At 45.3% G+C, this 8,478-nt stretch overlaps 1 protein-coding gene across 1 annotated transcript in view; it reads left to right on the forward strand.

Moving 5' to 3' along the window:
• Positions 1–1,562: 1,562 nt before the first annotated feature.
• GRB10 (growth factor receptor-bound protein 10) overlaps positions 1,563–8,478 on the forward strand; it is a 189,863-nt gene continuing 182,947 nt past the window's right edge. Inside the window, exon 1 of the mRNA XM_011947528.1 lies at positions 1,563–1,677. The gene's annotated coding sequence lies outside the window, so the exon portion shown is untranslated. The remainder of the gene's footprint in view (positions 1,678–8,478) is intronic.

An 8,478-nucleotide genomic window follows, 5' to 3' on the forward strand; every position in this document is an offset into this window, starting at 1 on the left:
GAGGGAGGCCGGGAGGTCTTGCCGCGCCATCCCCTGCCCGCCTGCCGCGGGCTCGCTGCAGTCCGAGATCGCGAGCTTCGTTGCCGCCAGCCGTAGGACAGTATTATGTAACCATTTTTAATCTTAATTGTTAATATTATGTAACGAGTAATAACTGTACCCACGGAAACCCGTGACGACGACTCGAGCGAACCTCGCCCGCTCCTTCCTCGCCAGGCGGTGGGCAGCGGGTGTGGGAACCCGCTTGGGAAATGAGCGGATCCGGGCATCCGGGCTACTGCATCGGCTTTTTCTGTGAGAAACATAATGTCAGAGCCTGCCTGGACTTCTCTGAAACCTGGATAGCATATAGTCCGGTATAAAAGGCTTGGGTAAACACATCTTGTCAACGTTGCCTCTTTCTCCATGAAAACCTCCTTCTCCCTGGAAGGTGCCTATCAGACAATTAATGCGAATTGAGCAGTGAAGATGTGGGCATGGGATTTGTGTTCTTGATGGAGTTCAAAAAATTGTGCATATGAACACGTAGGACGTCCTAGCCCTTGCTCTTCAGAAAAACAATCGGATCACCTGTTCCACACGCCAGTCGCCTCCTTGGTCGGCTGCCATTTGTCTGTTGAATGGCACAGTCCCTGCCAGGGTGCTGGGGGGACCTCGTCTGCGGAGCCGGCACACAGGTGGCTACGAGGGGGGAGGAGACTGCAGTCTAAACCCGCAAAGCTCTCCTTCCTAGCCCAGTGAGGGGAAGCGTGGGTGTCTTTCCTCATTGTTCTTTTTAAGTCTGAAAGGCAGCGACTGTAGGGATTATGACGTACTGGCGGCCAGGGCCTCGGGTGCTGCCTGGAGTCTCCTGTGTGTGTCTGCTCCTTTGATGTCAGCATCGGGGGTGGGAGCAGGGCCCACGCATTCCCCCTTTGGCCTGGGTGGGAACAGGGGAGGTGGTGGGCAGGGCCAGAAGGGCTTACGGGGATTTTCTTCCTCTCTGTCACTCCAGAGGAAGGAGGTAGAGAACACTTGTTTCAGTTTGAGGTGCTTGGCAGCCACGTGCTGAAGGACGGTTTTTAATTGTAGGGTGGGGTATGAGTGCCGTGTGGTTCAGTCCCCTCCCCATCTTGTGCTACCTGCCCTTGTACCTGGACCTGTGAATCAGGGATAAAAGTTACCATCTTGTAGGATTGAGAATGGTGCATACTAACTGCTGAGGAACACGGTGAATGGAGTTATGGTAATTGCACGATTGGCATGAAGGGGTGAGAGAAGTTCCAGATTGGTCGATTAAAATGTGAGTTATTTTTAGTGTTTCCTAAGGATTTCCATCACCAGTTGCTCCTCCAGCCATCATGTAATTACCACCCCAGAAATGAGCTTCCAGACTTCCCAGAGAACACTGCATCTTTCGAATTTTGGAGGTTAGGCTCCAAAATTTGCATATTTAGGCCACAGCCTAAATTCAGTGACACTTGTGTTCCCACAAAAACCAGACAGCTTCTTGGAGTATTTACTTGTGACTTAGTAAGAACGTCTTAGGAAACTCGCTTGGACTAGAATAGTTTTACCTTTCTTTCAGACTTCGGAGGCTGCATTCTGGTAATTCTCAGGAGGAAGAATGTGTAGGAGAGACCAGGGTTTTTAAAGTGTGACCTCTGAACCACCTACATCAGAGCCAACCGCCTCTCAGTGCTTATCCCCGGCCTCAGCTCTGAGCTATGAAACTGACTTTCTGGGCTTGGGACCTGAAATTCTTTTCTTTGTGAAGCATGCCAAGTGATCCTTACAGGCATAAAGTTTGAGAACTGATACGGTGTTCTAGGCCTTGTAACTGGGGCTTCTGGTGATTCAGTTAGAAAGTTGGCAGTTCCTGTCTGAGGGGTCAAGGGCAGAATGAGGGGTGGCTTTGAGGCAGTATGAGCCCTGTGGACCCTAGGAGGTCTGGGAGCACATGTCAAAAGAGGCCTTTATGCAGGCCTTTTGCTTTTGTCAGATTAAACAAATAAGTTGGCACATCTGGTAGTGGGCATGGCCATGCATCACGTGTGGAACTGGTGTGATGGACCATATTTTCTCATATTTCACAGAATTCACTGGCTGGGCGTGATCCACAAAGTCCTAACCCATCCTAAACCCTGGAACGCTTTCCGTGACGGTTTATTCTGATTTGTTCAGGAAGCATATTTCTCTTCTGTTTTCATGTGGAATGGGCTTTGTTCCTCTCACAGCCGGCGGAGGTTAAATTAAAGGGGCCGGAAAATGCTGAGCTGTGACTAGGACTGGGGGGCCAGTAGGCATTTATTGGCTCCATTTGCTTCTTCCTTCCCTTTTTTTCTCTCCCTCCTTGGTCAGGGGGTCCCCGGGACTATCTCTCCAGGAGCATTTCTGGTCTGTGGAGATTTGCCTGCAGGCACCTGGAAGAGTCTGGGCTGAACTCTAGATGCCTCAGGCTCAAATCTGATATTAGTGAGGGAAGAAAATTCTAAATGTGTAAATGGTACCTGTAAGTCACCTACAAAATAATGTTTTTTCCTTTCCTGTGCTGTGTCTGGGAGCCAGCTTCTGAGTGTTGTCAAGGTAGTCCTGGTGGCTTGAGGCTGGTGATGTGCCGTTGCCAACAATGGCCGTGCAATTCCGAGCAGTTGTTCAGCGTTCAAGTGGGATGAGAATGGCAAGGAGTGCTCTGGGTGGCTTTTGACAAGGGACCCCGCATGTCATTCACTCAACAGGTGTTTGAGGAGCCAGTCTGTCTCCGTCATCTGTTCCTGCCTTGCTTAGATGGAAAATAATGAAATCTGTGTAGGAAGGGAGGGTGAGTAGAGGGATGGCCTGGGTTGACTGAACAATAAAATAGTGATGTTAATATATTTTGCTTATTTATTTTCTTAAAGGGAGCTGGCACGTTTCAATTCTGATAGAAGTTAAATATTAACAATGTCTGAAAATACCGCAACTTAAACTTTAATATGCATGGGAATCTCCGGGGGCTGATGATAAAATGCAGCTTCTAATTTAGTTGGTCTGGGGTGGGACCTGAGGTTTTGGGTTTCTGACCAGCTCCCCGGTGTTATGCTTGCAGTTGGTCAGTGGCCCACACTTTGTGCAGTAAGGTCTTAATACATTTCCCCCTGTGTTCACTTCAGTGTCTTTTTCTCTAGAAATTCTCTGAAGAGGACACTTTACTTGGTAATAATTATTATTAATAATGCTATTACTTAATCTAAGAATTTTTGTACCAAGAATTTTCTAGTGATTAGCCCTACATTGTTATAAATGACATTCTTAAATGTGTCCATACTTTATTCCAGGGGCAAATATTTGTACAGTGTCCTGCTTTGACTTTTGTTTGGATTCCTATGGATTTTATTTAGTGGTTTCTCTTTTGTTTATGATGATAGAACACTTTTAGAAAGGTTTGAAACCTTTTGAATCTTGAGCGGATTTGAAAACCCCACCTGCCTTCTTTTAGGAAGGCAGGAATTGTATCTGCTTTGAGCTTGTGCATGCTAACACCCCACTTCTTCCAAGGTCCTTACTCAGTGCCTTCATGTCTCAGCATCACAGCCTGCAACCAGGAAAGCCTCCAAGCCATAGAGAGAAGCAATAAAGATGTCCCAGTGGGGCTTCTGACTGATGCCCTTACCTATTTTCTGTCAGCGTGAGCCTGACCCTACCTTGGGAGGGAGGATTGGGTTGTCCCATTATTTCCCTGTCAGGGTAGGTGGTATTAAAGCAGCTTTTGTCTTGCTTGCACTGTGAGTCTGTTCTGTGTATAAGGCTCTAGTGTGTTTCACTTGTGCTTAATGCCACCTTTTGAAAAATTCTACCACCAAAGTTCTTCCTTGGATAGTGAAGACACTTTTGAATGTTTGTCTTTATGCCTACCCTAGTTGGTCAGTAAATGCATTGATGGGCTCCACTGAACTTTGGACTCATTCCTTTGTCATCTTTCATGTCTTCCTAGGCTGGTGGTGATGTTGGGCAACTTAATGCTTCCTGAAGATTATAGATACTACAGGAGCTAATAATGTATTGCCAAATCAGTGAGGAAACTTTGAATTAGATAAAGTTGGTTTCTTTATGGCACAACATTTCAGAAAATTTTGTGTGCCACGATGTATTATGACACTTGAGGAGGAAGATGGCTAGACTATGGTGGTCCCAAATTTTGGGGGGTCGGGGATGGGGCTGGAACCCCTCTTGTGCCGATTATTTCATTGGGCTAGTTTTTTCTTTCTTTAGTTCTGGGATACATGTGTAGAACATGCAGGTTTGCTACATAGGTTTACATGTACTGTAGTGGTTTGCTGCACCTATCAACCTGTTATCTAGATTTTAAGCCCCTCAAGCATTAGCTATTTGTCCTGATGCTTTCCCTCCCCTCAGTCCCTCTCACGTCCCTGACAGGCCCCAGTGTGTGTTATTCCCCTCCCTGTGTCCATGTGTTCTCATTGTTTACATGTGTGCATGTATCTTTATGGACTAGTTTTTTCATAGAGTCCTCTCTTTAAAAAAAAAAAAAAGCTTTGTTGAGGTATAATTCACATACCATACAATTTACCCATTTAAATTTGAAGTATATAATTCAATTATAATTAGTATATTTACAGATATGTGCAATTGTATGTGTGTGTGTGTACACATTGCTGTGGTCTGAATGTATCACCCAATTTTCATGTGTTGAAACCTAATGGCCAAGGTGATGGTATAAAGAGGTGGGGCTTTTAGGAGGTGTTTAAGTCGTAAGGGATTAGATAGATCCACATAGATGGGATTAGGGCCCTTTTAAAAGGGCCTGAGAGGGAATGGGTTTGCTCTCTTCTGCTCTTCCACCATATGAGGATACAGCATTTGTTCCCTTCTGGAGGGTGTGGCAACAAGGCACCATCTTGGAAGCAGAGAGAGGCCCTCACCAGACACTAAACCCCAGTGCCTTGATCTTGGACTTCCTCTCCTCCAGAACCATAAGAAATAAATTTCCATTATTTATAAATTACCTAACCTGTGGATTTTGTTATAGCAGCACAGACAGAAAGAAATTGGTACTGAGAGTGGGGTGTTGTTATAGCAAATACTTAAAAGAAAAGTGGAATTGGGTAATGGATAGAGGATGGAACAGTTTGGAAGTGTTTGCTAGAAAAAGCCTAGATTTCTGTGAATAGAGCGTTAAGAATGATTCTAGTGAGGGCCTAGAAGAAGAGGAGAGTCGTAGAGATAACCTATGTCTTCTTAGAAATTTCTAAGTGGTTATGACCAGAATGCTGGTAGAATTATAGACAGTAAAGCCCATTCTGATGCAGTCGTATATGGAAACGAATATCTTATTGGAAACTGGAGGACAGACAGTCCTTGCTACAAAGGGACAAAGAACTTGGCTGAATTGTGCCTAGACTCTAGGGCTTTGGGGAAGGCAGAATTTAAGAGTAATAGGGTATTTTGTGGAAGAAATCCCTGAGCATAGTGTTCAGTATGCTGCATGATTTCTCTTAATTGCTTACAGTAAAATGTGAGAGAAATGAATTGAAAATTGAATTTATAATCCAAAGGGAAGTAGAGGCTGGGCACTATGGCTCATGCCTGTAATCCCAGCCCTTGGGGAGGCCAGGGTGAGAGGATTGCTTAAGCTCAGGAGTTCAAGACCAGCCTGGGCAATATAATGAGACCTTATCTCTACTAAAAACCAAAAAAATTAGCCGAGTGTGGTGGTGTGCACTTAGCCCTAGCTACTCAAGGGGACTGAGGCAGGAGAATTGCTTAAGCCTGGGAGGTCAAGGCTACAGTGAGCCATTATTCTGCTGCTGCACTCCAGCCTGGGTGACAGAATGAGACCGTTTCCAAAAAAAAGAAAAAGAGAAAAAAAAAGGAAGCAGAATGTAAGGATTTGGAAAATTTTTAGCTTGCTCAGGTTGTAAAAACATGTTTGGGAGAAAACACTAAGGGTGTGGCCAAGTGACCTTTTGATAAGGAGATTAGTATGGCTAGAAGGAAGCCAGATGCTATTCATCAAGATAATGGAAGAATGATCCTGAAGGCATTTCAGAGATTATCAGTGCTGCCCCTCCCATCAGAGGCCCAGAGTACCAAGGCCCAGGGGAACAGAACTATGTCAAAGGAGAGGCCTTGGGCGCCTGTAGGACCTCAGCATTCACTGCCCAGCATCACTTCTCTACTCTCTGCATTACAGTGCAGCCCTCCTTGGATATCCCAGCTGTGGATCAAGGGGGCTCAAGTGCAGCTAGTCCCATTGCTCTGGAAGGCACAGGCCATAAGCCTAGGTGGCATCCACATGGTGCTAAGTCTGCAGATATGCAGAGTGCAAGACCTGTGGATGCATGGCTACCTTCACCTAGATTTGAAAGGATGCCTCAGAAAGTCTTGGGCTCAGACAGAGAATTGCTGCAGGGTAGGACTGCTGCGGACTCCTTGCTTGGATAATGCCTATTGAAGCCATAGGGGCAGGAGTGCCAAAAAGAGCCCCCACTAGGGCAATGCCCAGCAGAGTCTTGAGGTTGAGGGCACACCAGTGGGCTCCCACAAGGACAATGCCTAATGGAGCTGTGGGGGTGGGGCTGCCGCCGAGAGCCTGTAACTGTAGAGTTACCAGTGTGTAGTGCCAGCCTAGGAGAGCTGCAGGTACCCAACTGCAACCTGTGAGAGCTGCTGTGAGGGCTGTGCCTAGCAGTTGGCGGCAGGGCTGCCCAGGGCCTTGGGAACCCAACTTCTGCCCCATTGTGTCTGGAAGGCAGGACATGGAACCAAAGATTTATTCTCCAGCCTTGAGATTGATTTGATGTTTGTCCTGTTTGGTTTTGGATTTGGTTGGGAAATGTTACTCTTTTCTTTCCTATTTCTTCCTTTTGTAATGGGAATGTCTGTTCTTTGTCTGCTCTGTCATTCAGGCTGGAGTACAGTGGCAACCTCTGCCTCCTGGACTCAAGCTATCTTCCCACTTCAGCCTGCTGAGTAGCTGGGACTACAGGCGTATGCCATCATGCCCAGCTAGTTTGTTTTTTCTTTTTTTGTGTTAGAGATGGGGTTTTGCCATGTTGCCCAGGCTGTTCTCTAACTCCTGGGCTCAAGAGATCGGCCGCCTCAACCTCCCGCAGTCCTGAGATTACAGGAGTGAGCCACTGCTGAAGTCTGAATGAAGTACTTTGCCTCTGGTTGAAACAATCTCACACGTCTGCTTTAGATGATATTTAGATGAAATTTTAGACTTCAAACTTCTGAATTGATGCTGGCATGAGATAAGACATTGGGGCTATTGGGATGGAATGAATGTATTTTGTATGTGAGAAGCACATAAATTTGGGGGACCTGGGGTGGAATGCCATGGTTTGAATGTTTGTGTCTCATTATGGCCTTATCAACTCCCCAATGCAACTGTATTAAGAGGTGTGGCTTTTGGGAAGTGATAAGGTCATGAGGGCTCCAGTCTCATGAATGGATTCTTGCTCCCATCAAAGGGCTGGAGAGAACTAGCTAGGATCCCTTTTTGCCCTTCTGCCTTCTGCCCTGTGAGGGCATAGCAAGAAGGCCCTCACTAGACACCAAATGCTGGCACCTTGATCTTGAACTTCCCAGCTTCTAGAACTGTGAGAAATAGATTTTGTTCTTTATAAGTTATCTAGTCTCAAGTATTTTGTTATAACTACAGAAATGAATAAACACACACATACATTGTATATACAGTGTTCAATTAATATATTCACAGGTATGTGCAACCACCACCATAGTCAATTTTAGAACAAAGAGAGACCCTGCACCCTTTAGCTATCATACCCCAAGTCCCTGCCATCCCATTGCTCCCCCTGCTTTCCCAACTCTAAGGAATTCTACTTTCTGTCTACGTAGATTTCCCTGTCTGGGACATTTCATGTGAATGCAATCGTCTGTGGTTTTTGTTAGTGTCTTCTTTCACTTAGCATAGTGTTTTCATGGTTAATCTATGTTGTAATATGCATTAGTACTTCATTCCTTTTTATAGCTGAATAATATTCCCTTGTATGTGTAGTCCCAGCTACTCAGGAGGTTGAGGCAGGAGAATGGCGTGAATCTGGGAGGTGGAGCTTGCAGTGAGCCAAGATCACGCCACTGCACTCCAGCCTGGGCAACTGAGTGAGAATTCGTCTCAAAAAAGTTAAAACTAAAACTAAAAATAAATAAATAAATCTCCTTGTATGTATATACTACTTTTTGTTTATTCAACTGTTGATGGACATTTATGTTTCTACCTTTTGGGTGTTGTGAATAATGCTTCTATAAACATTGGTGTGTAAGTATCTTTGAGTGCTCGCTTTCCATGTTTTTGTATATAGGTCTAGATTATAGTTGCTTCATTTTACGGTAATTCTATGCTTTGCTTTTTGAGGAAGTGCCAAATTGTTTTCTAGAGCAGCTGCACCATTTTGCATTCCCAATAATAATGCACAAGGGTTTCAGTTTCTCCACATTCTTGCCAATACTTGGCATTTTTCCTTTCCTTTCCTT

The sequence above is a fragment of the Colobus angolensis genome, unplaced genomic scaffold, assembly GCF_000951035.1.
Source record: "Colobus angolensis palliatus isolate OR3802 unplaced genomic scaffold, Cang.pa_1.0 Scaffold268, whole genome shotgun sequence".
NCBI classification, from domain to species: Eukaryota; Metazoa; Chordata; class Mammalia; order Primates; family Cercopithecidae; genus Colobus; species Colobus angolensis.